Here is a 19237-nt window from a genome sequence, read left to right as displayed (position 1 = left end):
ACTTAAAAACTAGGGGTGATCTCAGGTGCTCCGGAAGGGTAAGCAGATCCTGCTCCACATGTGGCACCCGTCGTGTTGCTTTTGTGATAACAAATTTGGTAAATAATTCGGTAGGTCGCATTCATAAAAGGGAAGGGGATTGTAGTTACGACGTAAGGAACATATCCGATATCATTTGTGAAACGATTATTCCATAACGGTCAACTAACTCGTGATGGCGCCCGTAAAATTTACGAAGGGATGATTTAGTTTGTATCATTTGTATCAAAGTCTGTATTTTGTTTAGTTTCGTGTATATAGAGTTTCAAACATTTTTTGTTAGTTCGAGAATTTACAAAACAATGAGAAATGTAAGAGAAATCAGCATCGCGTACCAATGCACTATTATAGGTGTTTATAATTTAATAATCTTTACTATTGTAGTAGTAATATGGTATTTGTAATAAACCATGTACATACTAGAATAGCAAGTACATCTAATTACTGAATGCACGAGTAGTACATAGTAATGTAATTACTAAGTCATATTTAGGTCACAAGATTATTTGATTGTGTTTATTCTTCCTTAGGGAATGGACACTTCGTTTAAATGGTCAATTCGCAGCGTTTATACTCTCAATACGACGTGTAACGATACACTACAAATTGTCTTTCTTTCTAAGCAAGGACACACTTTGATGTATCATATTGAGTATATATTGATTACAATGTGTTAAATATTTAAAACATCTCGTTTCAGATGTGAGAAATTTTACTGATAATAAAATAGATTTGTTCTTCGTACATTCTAGAGGATTAATTTATACAATATATGAATGCATGCTTCTATGACATACATATATAGAAAAAAATATAGTTTAATTTTTAAGAAATCTAACCCAAAAATTGTTTTAAATATATAAAAAGTAAAATCACAAAAAATACTGAACTTCGAGGAAAATTCAATCAGAAAGTCCCTAATCACATGGCAAAATCAAGTGACAAAAAACATCAAACGAATGAACAACATCTGTCATATTCCTGAAATAATACAGGCATTTTCAAATGTAGAAAATGGTGGATTGAACCTAGTTTTATAGCGCTAAACATTTCACTTGTACGACAGTTTCATCAAATTCCGTTATATTTACAACGATGCGTGAACAAAACAGACTTAGTAAATAAAATAGTCAAAATATTGGTACAGCAGTCATCACTGTGTTACAATCTTAAAACAAACGATCATTTACAAAAGAGCACAAAAGTATCTATCAAATAAAAAAAAACATTCATTGCTTCGCGTGTCTGATGTCAGAAAATATACACGTCACATAGGAATAAATTTTGTCGTTTCAACGTTTTTTCAAAACTATTTTATAATTTCACATTGGGAATGTTGGCATACAGGGCTGAAAAATCAAAAGTTATGTTAGAATTAATTTCAAAAATAGACAGAGATTGCAGGCGTTTCAACTATATTCCAAATTCTATATTTGATGTCAGAGTCAAAAGTAAAACTACAAAAATACCGAACTCAGGAAAAATTCTTTCTAAAAATTTGATGTCAGTGTCAAAAATTAAAATTACAACAATACCGAACACCGAAGAAAAATTGTTTTGTTTTATAAGGCATAGTCTTGCCATTGGATTGTATTTGTATGCACATCCTGGGACCAATATATAAGTATTCGGATTATATATTAGTTCCAGGTATTTCTTGAGAGTTTAGAACACAGAAGGACCTATTGTGTGATTTTTTAAAACAGCACATGCATATATCATTGGTTCATCACTATTGCGTAACCACATCAGATAACCAAAAATAAAGGGTTTGTCACTAAAATGCGTTTCGCTTTTCAGTAAAATAAAATCTTTAAAAAATGTTGAGATTTAGTTTTGTTCTCCCCATTTCAGAAGATGGTAAAATAAACAAGCAATTGAATTACATTTGAGACTGAAAAAGGGCTGTTAAGATCCGTGTTGCAACTTCACATATTATATATATATATTTCGACTCTTTCAGAATTCAAGAGTCTATCCTTAATTGAGGTAAACTATATGGCCTTCCAAATACCGTTTCGATTTCTAATATCACTGAAGAGACATTGATTGTCGAAATCCGGATATGGTGTACAAAATTTTGCACCTCATGTTAGCGGTTTGCCATAGTTTCCGCAAGATCACTGTTTTCTGTTTTGTAATAAAATTATTAATAAGATCCATTTTGACACATTTGGTGATCAGTTTATTTTGAAATCGTCAATAGTATTCAGCAGTGTTTAAGGAGATCAGTTGTTCGTTCTGCTAGTCAAATGCGTTTTGTAAAAAATATACTTTTTCACTTTTTTAGTCTTTTGGAAAATGTTGTTTATACTGTATTTAGATCCCTCTACCATGACATTTGTTTTGCCTGTACACGTATAAAAACTTCGGTTTTTATCTAAAGCAATAATATGTTTAAATGTTGTTTTCTATTTAGATTTGTTTATATTTTTTCGTTTTGGCTTGTATTATGTTTGCCTTTGGGTTTATATGATTCGTTTATCCTATTTCGACTTTTTCAAAATTCAAGAGTCTATCCTTAATTGAGCTAAACCATATGGCCTTCCCAATACCGTTTCGAGTCCTTACATCACTGAAGAGGCATTAATTGTCGAAATCTGGATTTGATGTTCAAATGTTTGCACCTCATGGTTGCGATAAACCATCTTTTGAGCTTGTATCATTTGCCTTTGGGTTAATACGATCAGTTCATACTGTTTCGACTTTTCAAAATTCAACAGTCTATTCTCAATTATATGGCACGGTCATCGGATACATATTTCAATCAAGACTCTGAGAATGCAAGAATATTAAGGAATTCTACGTACTCGAGTATTCATAATTGGCCTATATGTAACAACTTGAACATGTCGTTACACAAATGATAGTGTTTAAAACGTACATATTTTAAGTCTATTATCGAAACAAACTTATCTTTTACGTTTCTTTTTTTCTATAATAGCGTCAAAATTTGCTAAAAACATTAATTTCTTTCAACCAGACTCAAGCTAGCGACCAATTCTAGCGACCAATCAAGCTAGCGACCAATTCTATCGACCACTTAAGTTAACACTGAGCATAAACACATTACAGAACCATTTCGAGATATGTCTGAAAATCACAAAATGACATTATACTACAATGTTCTACTAATATTTAATACATGAGGTATCGCTATTGATAGAAAAAATACATACTTAATATACTTTGAAAAGGAAACATTGCAAAGGAAACACCTATTAATTTTGTTTTAATTTTATTTTGGATTCCAACAAATAAACATGAGTAGCTGAGTAGCGTGCTTGCTCGCTGGAGGCTAATATTCTAAATCAGTTATTCAGTTTTTGAAGACTTTATATAACATGGTATTATACATTTATTTCAAATCGAGATTTTTGTTTTAACTAGATATACTGTTTCCAGATTAGATATTTAAAAAGAAAAACCTTTATGGTCCAAATACCTCATATGGTCCAGCCCGTTGATAATAAAACGAGTATAATACTAATATGGTCCAATCATACGCGTACGGTCAGACCATATGAATCTACGCATATGGTCATGACCGCACGCATATAGTCCAAATATTGATATGGTTCGGAACATATTCTTAAGTATTGTAAAACAGAATAAAAAAATCTAAGTACAGCCGTTCAAATGTCAACTTACGGTGAGATAAATAAAATGTTTAAGTGAACAAGGAACTAGAAAAATATCGAGTATTTCCTCCAAACCACTTAGTTTTGAGGGGAGTGGTTCTCGAAACAGTATAATAGGTATAGTCCAAGGCACAAGTTTCAGATAATACTGAAAGCAGGATAAAACAAATAAAAATATAATAAGAAAGAAAAAAGAAAATTTATTCAATGCAACATTCATCTAGTCAAAACATTTAAACTACGTTCAGCCAGATGCATTTTTTTAATCTTTAATTCAACATTTATATACAAAAAATATATTACATATTACTCAAAAATATCACAAGAATGTTTTAAGTATAATGACATAAATAATCAACACGAAAATTAGAAAATAAATGTTATGAATCCTTCGGTTTCTAGTACAATGTTGTTCTTTAAAAAGTGTTGCTCAAAAATATTTCTCATACATCTTGCATCACACAAGTATTCATACAGAATAGTTATATAATGTTTTATACTGTATAAGGTCAACTTTACTGTTTAACCTCTTAAGTAAATTCCCTCTGTGAAGATACAACTTTTTTTTTCTCGTTTCAACCTTTATTCAGACATTATGTAGCATATGCATGTTACATGTATTAATAAAGTGACCGAGAAAGACAAAAGAGTAATAAGTTGTCTAACAGATAACATTTTATACATTATTCCTTATTCAATACATTTTTTTAGAAAAATTATTCGTATTTTTTTTATCAATTACACAATGCAATGTCAAGAAAAAATTCTGATTTAATGACAAAAACTAAATTAATGTTGTGTGAATATTCCTTCTTATCGTCTCAAATGTAATCAGATCAAGAGAATATACAAAGTAGTATATATCAAACAAAACAGTTACTATGCATATTTATAAATCTTTGTCAATAAGTTTAATATTTAGTTCATTTTGGTATCAAATGAAAGCGTATTCACTTAGGAACACTAAAGACCCGTGTTGAATAAAAATCAGAAAAAAAAAAATAATAAAAAACAGGGCATATTTTCCCCGTTGTAGAGTTGGCTTAGTACCTGTTTTTATTCTGGAATTTCTGGGGAACCAGAAGACAGCAATACACAGTTAGGAGTTTGGTTTCGCATTTTGGCCCCTGTGGATTTTTTATATATGAAAGTTGTTGTGCAATAAAATTCATTTTCAGACAGCTGACTACTAATTTAGCCTTCAAAGATGGTTTATAAAACTATCAATGTTATTTTTACATGTTTAATGGGCTATTTTCTGTTTGACTTTCCGCATTTTCATAGCTATACCAGCCAAAGGTCCAGAGGTGCACCTGAAGACTTCACTGACCATCCAAAGTCTGAGGTACCTATACGGTTATGGGTATGGGCTCATTTTTCAGTCTTCCTGTACAGTTCCCTACGGCAAAGTTTTTTCCCACACCTAGTGGGATTGAAAGCTTGTCCCAGACCCTTTTATTCATGAAAATGCCATAGTTTTTTCCCACACGTGGCGATGTTGTTTTTTTCGTGTCCAACGTACATTCTTTCGGCAAGCCTGGCAAGCTCCATACGGTAAAGTACGCCACCGGACATGGCTCAAATAAAAGGTAATAAATCAGAGATGAAATGATTTTTTGGGGGTTAAAACCTTCTGGGAATTGAATCCCACCCACACTTTCTCACTAACATCCAAATATTAAAGAAAAATTCCTTGGCTCTAACTCCAAATGGACAATTTTATGTTAAGGGGGTCCTTAAATCTTTTGAAAGCTTCCGATGTGCTATTTTTTAACCTTTTCTAATTAAACCGGACCAAATCACTACTTACTCTAAAATTCATGACCCAATTTTTTTTTACAGTGTGCTTTAATCCCCTAACTTGCTATTTGAGGCATAAAACATGAAGAAATACATTTGGAAGGGGTATAAAAAAAATGGCAAATAAAACACTGTCCACACTAAGGACTATATTCGTGGACAACGAAAAATCAAAGGACGATAACTGTGTACTCGGACCATTTGAGGATGCCGAATGTATAGAAAGCCAGTATATAGTAATTCTTTCGAACATAAGATATTTCTTATTTCGTTTATTTGAAAGCTTATACAATTTACACAGGAACGAGTTTAAGTCAACTCACATTAAATAGTTATTCTATGCTTCGCCTACAACAATAAAGACCGTATCTGATCTGTAGGTTTGTTCGTTCGTTCGTTTTTCCGTGTATCCATCCATTTATACTGTATTAGATTGAAAGACGACATTGCAGTCAGATCAAGTTGACACTAGGTACACATGTTTATTAAAATATGTTCTTTTTAAAATTATTTAAGGTTCTCTGAGTATGGAAAATACTTGTGCGAGCAAATTATCATAGACAAACACTGTTGGTTTTTTTTCTAATTTAATTCGTTTACTTTTTATTCTCATTTCGTATCCGTAAATTACTCGTATATTATAACTATTATCTGATTGGGGGATATACGATCCGTTTTTAATAGTTTATTTGCAATCCTTGATTTTTGTTTACCATCTCGGTTAAGAGTTTGAAAAACTGAGAAAACGTACAGAAGGCCTCAAAATATAGTATATGCCCTTCTCTATAGAGTAAAATACGTAGAGGAGCGCACTTTCCATTTTATAAATACATATATAATAACATGAAGTACGTGTTTATGTAGGGGAATAAAAATCGTCGCTAAAAAGATTGTTCCTTTGCTTTTTGTGTATTTTGCGCTGTGCATTTGCTGATTAAAGATACCCTATCTCCTTTGTTTTTCTATTGTATTACGATATTTTGACTTTTTACGATTTTCTGGGACGTTCTCCCTTTACTGATTTATATTAATGCAGACATTTAGCAAGCAAACTAGTCAGTACATTAGGCTACAGATGGCATTGATGTTGTAGTGTACCTTCTGACTTGATATGATGGATATCTCTAGTTATTTAAAAGTAAAAAACAATATAAACCGTATTGGTAGCCATATTTTATTTTTAACAGAAAGTTGTTTCATTATGTCGTTTTGTGGTTTTCTCAAATACCACATTATGATTCTTTGACAATTTGATTCTCGTTGTGTTCTTTAGTGGTCGCTTGAATTGGTCGCTAGCTTGATTGGTCGTTAGGATTGGTCGCTAGCTTGAGTCTAGTTTTCTTTCATCCAAGTAAGAATGGAAAAAACAAACCGTCATTTGAAAGATATAAATAGTTCATATTTTAAGGTTGTTTTGTCTGAAGATTTCAGGAGTACGTTCATTTCCACTACTTCGAGGAAAATAAGTTTCATTAAATCATCATATGTAATGGTTTTGAACTTATGTATGTTTAAGTTAAAAGTGTCTACATGTATTAGCTAGTGTGTAAACAAATTAAATAGAGATTTTCTCATCACTGTTATAAAGGGCAATCGAAAACGACGGAAGACGAACTTACATATATATCTAAACAAAATAGTAATGAAAATCACAATAAATTACAGTATCCCTATTAAGCTTGTGCAAACGGATTGATTGATGCTTGCATTACGCTGTCTGGCAAATGGCTTTATCGTGACGAGAGCTTATTTTTGACGGCCTCAATATCGGTGTTGACTGGTCCAATAGTGTAATAATTATGCATTATAGTGATTCTGTGTATATCATCGTCGTTTACACTGCGAAAATAACATTGAGTACGTACACATCTATATCACTTTTATTAATGATTGAAACAAACGAAATCTTATTCTATTCTATTTTTATATATTTCTCGAAGCTATTACCCATTTTTAAGAAGAACTAAACTTTGGAAGTCATTAAGTAGAAATTAGCCCATAACAAGTAATACATTTACATTTATGCCACAAAAATAAATAACTCACTATTGTATCATCTTGATAAAAATACAAGGCAACTTCATGATTGATTTCTAAGGGGGAAACAGAGCCTTTCTACATGTGTGTTATCACTATCATAAACCATTTGTAAGATTTCAAATAAGACAACTATTCATACGGGCCAAAAGCTAGGTAATATCATATAATAATAATAATATCATATCCTACAGCAATGAAGTCCGGAAAGCTATAAAAGACCCCGATATGACTACAGCAATGAAGTCCGGAAAGCTATAAAAGACCCCGATATGACGAAATGTAAAACATTTCAAAAGCGAGAAACAAATGTCTGAATTATACTTCACAAAGAAGAAAAAACACTAATATAACAGACAACAGCTAACGACGACTAACCACTAGATCATAGATTTCTGGCTTAGGGCAGGCACGATAAATAATTTGTATCTACGCTCATCCCTTCTGCTGATCTAGTTCAGTAGTTTAACAGTAAAATAAACATACGTTCTGTTACAATCTGTTCAAATGGGCTTCACTCGTCAGATCGGTCTTTGTTAAATTTACAAAAAACAAAAAGACAAAAGTCACAAACAGAGTACTTGCACTTTCTAATGCAAGTTCAAAGCAAAAAACATAGATGCCAATCGTTAAACCTTCTATTTTCCTTAATGGTAATGAACATATGTCCACGTATTACCAGACCCTACACTATTCCCCTGTATACAGAAAATAATAATTTATTGCATACAAACATGTTGTCAATTACTCACAGATGGAAATCTTTAGTTTAGAGTTGTCTCCTGTAACTATAATACAGTTCGTGAAAGATGACCTAAGTTATGGCTTGTTTTTTTCTGTCATCAGCAATAAATATGGTCTAGATGTAATTGAAAATGCATCTCTTACAATATAAACTTTCTTTTGTACATTATAAATATGCAAATACTGAATACATTTTGTATTTCAAATACATAATATTAGTAACTGTGGGCCAATATTTAATTTGTAATGTCTAATTTTGTTCTCATGCAGATTTTATTTATAGAACTTCAAAGATTGCACTATGCTAAACTAATGAGGTTGTTGTAATGTACTTTTATGATAAAAGCAATGTTATTGTACTATTTTAGTGTTTTGGTAATTATTAGAATTTAAACAGTTGTAATTATCTCTTGTCATGTTTTACTGCAATTAAACGATGTTGTTTGTCATAATTGAATTTTGATGACGCATATCTTAGTTACAATTTTTGGCATAATTCAAAAATTTAAAAAAAAACTTGTATATCTATACATTAACGGTTATCATATATCCACAACACAACAGTATCTATATTCTTATTTAATTATTAGTCTAGTTGTAAGCCTTCCGACTTTTGGAAGGGAAAAACTGAAGATCGCCGATAAAAACGTCGATTTGAATGAAATATCTTTTTTGCTAAGATATTGTTGCTCATGTTACAGTTTTTACCAAAATATAAGATACATGAACTTTTTAGAAAGCGCAATTTATATGTTAATGGATGCTTGGTTCTAATAAACTATTGTAGTAACAGTAGCATTGTCAATATGATTTTCTTGATTAAAGTGACTACACTATATCACGTTTGTTTTTTCTTTGGAAGTATTGCGTTTCAATTATACGTGTTGATATCTTATATTTAAAATTGAGAGTTTTAGTCAATGGATTTGGCAGCTATTGACGTTTCAATGAAAGTATCATAGCCGAGAGTAAAGTATAGAAAACGGACAGTTTATTGAGGAAAAGACGAAAACATGAGGGATTCGAAGAAATTGAAGTACCGTGCATAAGTAATAAAAGTTCATATTTTTAACAATTCCTTCCCATTCCATTGAGAATTTTTATTTTATTTTCATTTTCCTAATTTTCATTGTTATTTATAAATCAAGAAATGACTAAATGGTTCTTCCAAATTGTGTGCATGATTGAATATGTAAGAGACTGATAGTTCTAGTCACTATAATCAAAATTTAGTTCATTTATACATGCCATTTATCATTTCTACTTGAATAATTAAGTCAACTTCCTGATAACACTTTGACAGTGATAAAACCAATGTCATTTCTTTTTCATATCAAAAAGAATTATCCATTGAAGCAAGGGAATAGTGAGGCATTTATAAGGATTTATAAATGTTATGTTCTTGTTTTATTCATGCTTGGTTAAAGCTTCATAAAGTTTTATATGTATTGTCATTCGTTTCCTGGGAAACGCATATTACTCAGAAAATATGATGACGTATGTTCTATACAGGAGCAGGCTGCTTAAGTAATCATATCAATAACAGAAAAAAAATAATTAAGCATTGAAATAAAACAAATTATAAAAGGACAAGATGAATGTCAAAACAAAATGAGGAAATCTTGTCTTAAGTGGTCTGATTATTGGATTCCTCTTTAAAATGACCAGATTATATAAATTAAAATGATTTAATTTTAGATTTATAATTTTCACAATGCAATTGGTGTCTACTAATTGGATATATTTTAATTTTATTCTATATTTTGTAAGTTTATCATTAAGATCCATAAATCCGTTTCATGCGTCCATTCCATGCTTACCGAATATCATATTACTACACCAGTCACATTTTTTTTCTCGTAAATTATAATATATTACGTCTATTTGATAACAAATCTTATATCTATTTTAAAAATACAAATTATTATGTCTATTAATAAAAAAATGTTATGTATATTAGATAGATCAAATTATGTCTATTAAATACAAAATATTCTGTCGATTAATAAAAAAAAATGTATGTCTTTTATTAAGAATAACACTTTATCATGTATTTCGTGCATCTGAAGCACTTTTCTGGATTTTTCTTTATCAGGTTCGATCAACCAAAACATTTGATAGTCAAAGATGTATAAATAAGTTGAAACGTTATTCGAAATAGAATAGTCTAAAAATCTCAGATAAGGGGAAGAATAAATATTTGCTAGCGTAAACTTTAAGATCTAACATTGTTGGGCTAAATATGAGAAGAATTATATATATTATTATATATATCATTATTTTATTTTGTGTTTTTAAATGATCATGATTTATTATGCATTGCCAATGGAACCTCATCGAGTTAATTCTATTTACTAAACTCATCTGCAATATTTGTCGATTTGTTCATACAAATATAAAGTAACATTTATTCGCAGGATTTGTTACAGTTTGAAACTTGGCTTGAAGTTATATCATGTACACGAAATTATTAACTGATATTTAATTGTTCTACTGTGCATGTATCTCGACTAAACAGAATCCTCAATTTGACCTTATTCTCACCTTTAAAAGCAATGTTCATATAAACTTATCCGACGTCTAACATCTAGTTATGACAATTCTACTGTACACTCTTCAGTCATGATTGATGTGGTCATGTTATTGCATTTTTACATCAGATCTCAATACTCAACACTTTAGAGAAAAAAATGTTGAAAAACATATTTTGATAAGGACCTTGATATCTTGAATGATGCGTGAGTGATATGTGTTCGTATCCATTGTTGGAACAGCAAAACATGCTGTCGTGGTTTGCCAAACTTATTATTTCTATGTACAATACAGTTCAGAGAATTCTATACAGATGACTTGAAGATCATGACTTGATCTGTATAACACCACAATGTTCTTACTGTTTTATTGCTTCCTGAAAAACGCAACATATGTAATGTCTTATTCATGTCTGCAGCAAACAAAAGTTCTACTACGAGTAAAGGTGCTATTTTCACTACATTTAAATAAACTTATCGTGAGGGAATTCATTTTTGTTGCTTAAATTTCTGAAAATTCTTTTATTTGCTGTGCTACTTCATACGTCAGTTTGTTAAAATTGACAATATTGAATATTAATGAGTATATCTTTGTTTTGAGAATTGGACCAAATAGTCAAAATGATTAAATCGGTTGTAGTGGTAATGCACATTTTCGGCTAGGAAATTTACAATTTATATACTGATAGTGAGATCTTTTAATCCCATTTCTGGGGCTATTTCTTATTTTCTAAATTGAAGCCGATTTTGACTGTTTATTTTGTTTACTATTTCTACAACAATGGGACGGGTACGGTTATCTTTACTTCCTAATGGAGCCCGTCAGTATTTATTCTACTTATAACATTTTCTAATATTAAGTAAGTGAACAACTGTTAATGAACTGCATGAATACTTGTGAATGTTTTCAGACTAGAAAGTTGCAAAAAGCCTGCGAGTCCAATTCTTATCCAACGTTATCATAAAAAAAAATAATGTGTTATTTGATTGTTGTTAACTATGTTTAAAAGGAGTCATTTACAAATATAGCAAGGCATTTGTTAGTGTAAGATTCAAGTAGTGAAGATGCATGAAATATTGAAACTATTGATTATTTTTATATTATAATTGAAGATGACCTTTTTAGAGTTTAATACAGGGACATTTTAAGTCTCAAAACCTTAAATTTGTAACTGCTTTTACCAACGAAGTAAAGCAAATTTAAGTATGGTTGTCATACAGTAGGGATTAGTAGTATCTTGTTCGATCTATCCAATTCCCTTTGAAAGATTTCCCACGTAGAGTACTTAATAATCAATTTTTCCATCAGTAATTTTTCACTTTGTATATATAATTAAAATACTGCATCGGAGTTTCATTTATTTGCCTTTTACTTGTTTCTCTTGTCCAGAAATTTTTTAGATGATAAGTCATATGTTTTCTAAAAAGAAATTGCCGATTTGAATTGACCATGGCAATTTGAAAATCTCGGAATATTTTATGTTTGCATTGTGTTACCTTCACATCGAATGATTCGTTATCTTCAGGATCCTTTTGTTTGGTTCTGAACAGTTTTCTGTTCAATAAAAAGTATTATAAGCCATTTTTTTCTATAAACTGAAGAAGAGAAATATGAGATTCACTAAGGAATTGAAAAATGTCATTCTACTGATAATTTTCTTGATAATGTGCCGACCTTATCCTTTTCAAATTTTTGAATAGAATTTCGTTCAGAAAAAAATCGATGGGAAAGCCTTTTTTTTAATAAATAATGTCAGAATTTTTAATGATTTTCAATATTTTGATCAATGATTAATTCCAAACAATTCATTTACATAATTTCTATTTACCACAAATATAGATGGAATAAAGAAAAGGCAATTAAAAAAAACCAAATACCATTACATTAAAGAAAAACGACGAAAACCCAAACAACAATACAAAACAGTTCACAGAAAACTTGAGACCGAGAAATACAAATCCCATCCAAAACAAGGGTGAACTCAGGTTCCACTGAGTAGTAATCAGTTTCTGTTACACTGGTGGCTTCCGTCGTATTTGTCAGTACAAGTAAAGACATGGGGATAAGTCGCTTTCGATAAAATCACAATTGAAGAAAAGGAGGTTTGATTGTGGTAATAGCAAGTGTATCATACAAGTCGTCACCTGTGAAACATCCATTTCATAACGTTTAACCACATCGTGTGCGCATGTATAACTTTAGAATGGATAAAATAAACTTTACTCTCAGCACAATAGCTTTTCTTTCAGCAATAAACCTCTATCAAGGAAATGATGATAACAAAAGTAGTTATCAAAACCAAGCCCTGGACCCTTGGTTAAAAAACTTTTCCCAGTACTGTTAGTACAAAATATGTGCTCGAAACGACAAAAAGTGGATACGATATTCATACTCGAAAGTTTTATGACCTCAAACCAAAGAATAGCATATTGACTGGTAGATACATAGTACATAATTATGCAGGTGTTTATGGTTTGTTGCAAAATCATCATTTTGTATTGTAAAGTTCAAAACCACCCTTCATTGTCATTTTTAAGATGTACGTAAAGATATAAAGCAGACTACCGGTAAATCTCCCCATTCTTACATTAGGACAAACTGTCTTCAGCATAGCAAAACTAGTACTCACAAGCCTTTGATTTAGGGAGTATCAAGGCATAACATAATAAAACTTTACCTCCATACAAACGCTTTGAATATTGCTGGATGTGTATTTAATTAAAATTCTTGTACATAGACTCAAAGAAACCTGGCTTGCAGCGCATAGCTGCAAATGTCGTTATTTAATAATTTCATTAGACACACTGATCTCGAAGTATTGTTTTTCGTAATAAAAGCATAAACAGTCTGGTTATAGACAAGTATAATTCTTTGTAAATAATCATTTTTGACAGGTCATTTCCTCTATATTTTTTGTTTTGAGTTTGCGTGTCTTTTTACGTGAAACTCAAAGACTGTCTAAGCTTAATTAAAAAGAAACGGAATACTTTTTAGACGAAATAAAACCACCAAATATGGAAGAGATTAGTTGTGAAGCCTAATTAAATAATATATAACTGCTTTTTTATTTCAGGGTAGACTTTTAGCAAAAATAGATGAATCCGAAACTGAGTTTGACTATTTACAAGACACACCAGACGACGAAGTATGTATTCTTCTTAAAGTTATTCTCAAGTCATCTTTCGATGTTTTAGTCAGACAGTATTACATTCAAAACAAATATACACTACGGGTAATGCATCGTAAAAATAGTTTTTTTTTCATAAACATCAGCTTTTAAACGAGACTGAAAACAACTGTCTTATACTATACTTAAAATACAGATACCATTTTGTTAGCAGTTTAATTTTTGTTTTGCGCAATAAATTATTGTTTTAAAAAAAAAGGACTATTGTTATTTAAAAACGCGTTTTATATTGAAAATAGTTGTACATAATAGCCTATTAATTACAGAAGATATTTAAATCAGCATGTGTTATATTTCCTATTTTGTAAATTGGAACTGATCAAAATGTTTTAAAATTTCCAATTAACAAAATTGGAAATATAGCACGTGTTTTCAGAATGAATATGTGACTTTAGACTCTTGTCGACATATGAAATATCGGTACCAGGATTTCTAATTGACTTATTTTCTGCTCAGTTAATTTCAAGGAAATAACTTACGTCGTTTAATGTCCGATAAATGTATGTGACAGGAAATGATAATGTGAGGCACATCGCGAATACTATTTAAGACGCATTTTAACATCAATGAAACGGATAAAGCTAGATCGACAGATCAGGCTATTGACCTTTAAAACATAGAAAAGTCATGCAACATAGACATGTCCAGTAAATGAATTAAAACAATTATGTGACTGAATAAATAATGCCATTGCACTATTAGGGAACTTTTACATATCAGATTTATATTTTATTAGCTCCTTGTTTCGTAAATCAATGGATTGAACTAGATTCCGTGTTTATCAACCCCAATTTCTACAAATACTTTACATTAATATTAACTTTTGATTTTTATTTGCTTTAAACTTCTTTTTCAAATGCTCTTTTCTACATCGTCTCATTTCAACAGCAAAAAAAAACTCATCAAAGATTCCAGGCTTGTAATTTGTTATGATTGACGAGTGTTTTGTCTACATTAGACTAATTAGTGGTGCTCAATTCAAAGCAGTTGGAAAGCTAAATCAAATACAAGTCGAAGATAATTTCAACCTGAATATTCCGAAAAGTATTGCCAAGTATGGCTAAGGTAATCTATACCTGGTCATAGTAAATTTTCAGAAAATTAACATAACTTGTTACAATGATATTTAATGTGGTAACCTCTGAGTTGATGTTTACTTCGGGGACGAAACTTGCAGTAGTGGTATCGACCCAGTGACTGTAAAATATTACCAGTTACCAGGCTTTGAATTTGCTGTAGCAAAAAGAAAAAGAACAAAAACAAAAACAAACAAATAGTACACATAGTCAAGATCTTCGAATCGCATTCAGTGTACAATATACAAAAGAAACACACAGGTTTCCAACTCTCTTCAAGGCACATGAATGGTTGTCCATGAAGACAAAGCATTGACAAATATTGCGTTTATACGCCAAATCATTTTTAAAAGGCTAAATAAAGTACTTTGAATTCCAAAAAAAAACCCTTGGAATCCAACATAGACCGTACATAATTCACGAAACAGAAAATTTTATAAAATTATACATTCGTCCTTCTTTACTTTCGTTTTAACTTGAAAAAAAGAAGAAAATCTGCTGTCTTGATATCTGCTGAATTTCACAGTAATAAATAAACTCATCATAGATACCTGGATTAAATTTTGTATTTACGCCAGACGCGCGTTTCGTCTACCAAAGACTCATCAGTGACGCTCGAATCCAAAAAAGTTAAAAAGGCCAAATAAATGAATGTTCCTTTGATTGCCCTGTTCACTACAATTTTCTTATGTTCAAATAAACAGAGCTTGATCTATACAAATCGAAAATGCAAATTTCTTGTTTTATATAATCAAAATAGTGACTTAGTGAAGAAGTCCGTTTAAAACACATAAAAAATGGTATCAGAAATGTGTTTTATTTTTATCAACAACAAATTTTTTTAGTTTAGTTCTTTAACATTTAAACAAACAGTTGTTGTTCCAATGAATAACTGTTATGAGTCTCTACTGGTCGACTTGTTTTTGTACTCGCATATCACAATTGGTTGTAGATAAAGGATACTACCAAAAGTAAAAGAGCTGCTTGATATCTTGACCTTTAACTCTATGTTGTCAAATATCAAACCAGATTCTATTATAAACGCGATGATAACTTCCTGCATGTTCACACAAACTGCTTCAACAAAGGTATGACGAAGAGCAACTGGAATCTACTAAAATTGACACTACATACGTTTTACGGACACCATCACGAATTGGTTGACCGATACGTAAAATATAAAGTAAAATAACTAAATACCGAACTCTTAGAAAAAATCAAAACGGAAAGTCTGTCATCAAATGGCAAAATCAAAAACTCGAACACATCAAACGAATGGATAAAGACTGTCATATTCCTGACTGTTACATGCATTCTTTTATGTAAAAAATGGTGATTAAGACATGGTTTAAAGCTAGATAAACCTCTCACTTGTACGACAATCGGATACATTTTTATTATATTGATAATTTGTGACCAAAAAAAATAGGCATTATATGGGAAAATGTCCAAAATAATGTTACAACATAAAATCTTGTATTATGAACTTAAACACTTCAAAAACAAACAAATAAGTAGCAAAAAAAAAAACAACACAAAGAGGCATATAGACAAAGCACACTAGTAAAAGATGAAAAACAAGAATACAAAAAATACCATAGCAAAATAACATAAGAACGGGATGTATAAGTACACAGCCACGTCATATGTAACAAAGAAACACAAAAAGGCATATTGACAAAATGAAAGACGAGAATACAAAGATTTACCATAACATAATGACGGGATTTATAATTGCACAGAGATAGAGAGCCACGTCAAATGGATATCACCAAAAACAGTTGTGATGTTGAAAAGGGAAAATAATCAAGAACGTCGACTTGTATCTGTATACATTTTTTTTTTGTATTTACTGACAAGCGACATGTTTCGTAGTACTTGACCTTAAAATAACATAATATTGTCTTCTTTGTAAAATCAATTGTGAAATATTGAGAATTGATAGATGTCGGACGACGCATGCAAAGCTGGATACCACATACCCTTATACTTACTTAGTATACTATCACCACTATACACTTGCACCGCTCCTTTGGAGTTCATGCTTTTTAATCAGATTTCGTATTTTATCTTGATTTGTATCTTCTTAGTGACATTTTTATCTATTATATCTGTTAGTGTGGTTCACAAATTGTCGTCAATGTAAGCGAATTTTAGGCGATTGTCGAACAAGTTAGAAGTTGAGCTAGCTATAAAACCAGGTTTATCTACCATTTGTTACATAAGGAAATGCTTGTATCAATTCAGAAATATGACATTTGGTTTCTATTAGTTTGATGTGTTCAAGCTTTAGATTTTGCCATTTGATTAAGGACTTTCCTTTTGGAACTTTCCCTGGAGTTCAGTATATTTGTTATTTTACTTTGTACACCACTTCTTGGCTGTTCTAAATTCATCTTTATTTTTGTATATATATATTGCTATAACCAAAGCATTTAAAAAATAATATGCTCATGTCATGTTCAGGCTTCTTTCATTTTATGTTTGAAGTAATTTTAGTGGAAAACTTTTTCTAATTTTTACAAGATTATATAACTTAACAATTTACCTGTTGCTGGAAATGACTAACTTTTTGATATTGATTCCACTTCAAGTTTATGTGCAATGAATAAGTTTGAATTGTGCAATGTTTAGATTTCTCATTGCTTTTTGTTCTTCGTCAGAGAAGGTTTAATGCATTGTGCTGATACTGTCTTCTAGAATCATTATTGTAAATACGCCTTGCAATGTCGGTATTATTGGTCTAAAAATTAATATGCATATTCCTCGCGTCTTGTTATTCATACAGTAATTCTATAGTGTTATGATGAAACCTTGAACCGACCAATATGCCAACATAGCCTTTCCTGCTATTCTTCATACTGTCAATAGGGGATATTTCAACGATGAAAACAAAAAAAGCAATCAACCAGTACTCTTTGATAATCATTGATAACTGCTACATGTGTCTTTTGTTTGTAATGCGACAAGTGAATGTATTTCAGTATGCCTTTTAACACAGGTAAAACTAAAATTTCGGTGTAAAGATTTTGTTATGTCTATAATGTGCATTTTTTTACATTTGCATTTTGCAACAAACATTTGTCAATTACTTTTATATATTCAATATATTTAAAAGCGTTAATTGATAGATATCGTTTTCTTGAAAATGATTACTCTTTTCTATATTTTTATTTTTTAGTGTGTCATCTGTTTGTCTGCGAAGGCAACGATGCGTACCTTCCCATGTGGCCATAAAGTTGTATGTCGTATGTGTTTTATAAAAACAATACAAAGTGCTGTCTCTCAAAGATGTCTACCCTTGAGATGTGTAGTTTGCAGAGAAAGGATTCTTAAACTACGTCAAAGTTCAAAAGTTCAAAGTTCGAGCCAAAAGACTGGTTGTAAATCCATTCGTCAAAGACTCTTTCCACGTGCCATCAAGTCAACAAGAAATCAACATAAATGTAGAAAATAAAGTAGAGAATAAGCGCACTGTAGATTTTGTAGTCAAGAACAATAGGCATATCAGTTATTTTTATGAACCTGACTGTTCCGTGGTTATTAACATACCGTTTATATGATATATATGTAATTCAATTTACCCACATATATACCAAACTGAGCGTCTTCATACTCATAGATATATTTGCATTGCACAAAACGCTAATTTGAACATAAATGTAATTTGGTTTATGAGGCTGGCGTAAATACATCTGACCAACTAGTGTATTGATACTACTATGCACTTGATGTTCCGATCTTTCGTGTTGTGTAACCATTATATATTATCACCTTTAATCGGAAACATATGGGGAGATGATCCTAAAGATAAGGATATCATTGTTGACTGGAACAGTTCCATTGCTGTACGACTGTTTGTACACCAAAGAACAAGTTGTCCATTTACAATGCGTCACACAAAACTATTTACCCATGTACATTTAAATAATATATGATATGAGAGTTTTGAATAGCGTTAAAAGATGCACATCATTCATGTATATAACATATCAAACAAACCCCCTGTTATTGCAATGGTATGTTATCGGAAAAGCCTATTTTTAAATAAGCTTAAAATTCTTATATACAAACATTACTCGACTCCTCCCAAACGCACCTGTCAGAGGTAAATACCTAAAAAAGAAAATAAGATTTAAAGATACAGATCTATAAAAAGAACTAGAGTTAATGGGTCAAGT

The 19237-nt window shown here is 30.9% G+C and overlaps 1 long non-coding RNA gene across 1 annotated transcript in view; it reads left to right on the top strand.

The window, feature by feature from the left end:
- The window catches only part of LOC143064842 (uncharacterized), a 53783-nt gene extending 35484 nt beyond the window's left edge, over nt 1-18299 (top strand). Inside the window, exons 2-3 of the long non-coding RNA XR_012975330.1 lie at nt 13867-13938; nt 18238-18299. This is a non-coding gene — a long non-coding RNA (uncharacterized LOC143064842). The remainder of the gene's footprint in view (nt 1-13866; nt 13939-18237) is intronic.
- Nucleotides 18300-19237: the final 938 nt, after the last annotated feature.

The sequence above is a fragment of the Mytilus galloprovincialis genome, chromosome 2 (assembly GCF_965363235.1).
Source record: "Mytilus galloprovincialis chromosome 2, xbMytGall1.hap1.1, whole genome shotgun sequence".
In the NCBI taxonomy this organism is placed as follows: domain Eukaryota; kingdom Metazoa; phylum Mollusca; class Bivalvia; order Mytilida; family Mytilidae; genus Mytilus; species Mytilus galloprovincialis.
This window is presented reverse-complemented; position numbering and strand designations above follow the sequence as displayed.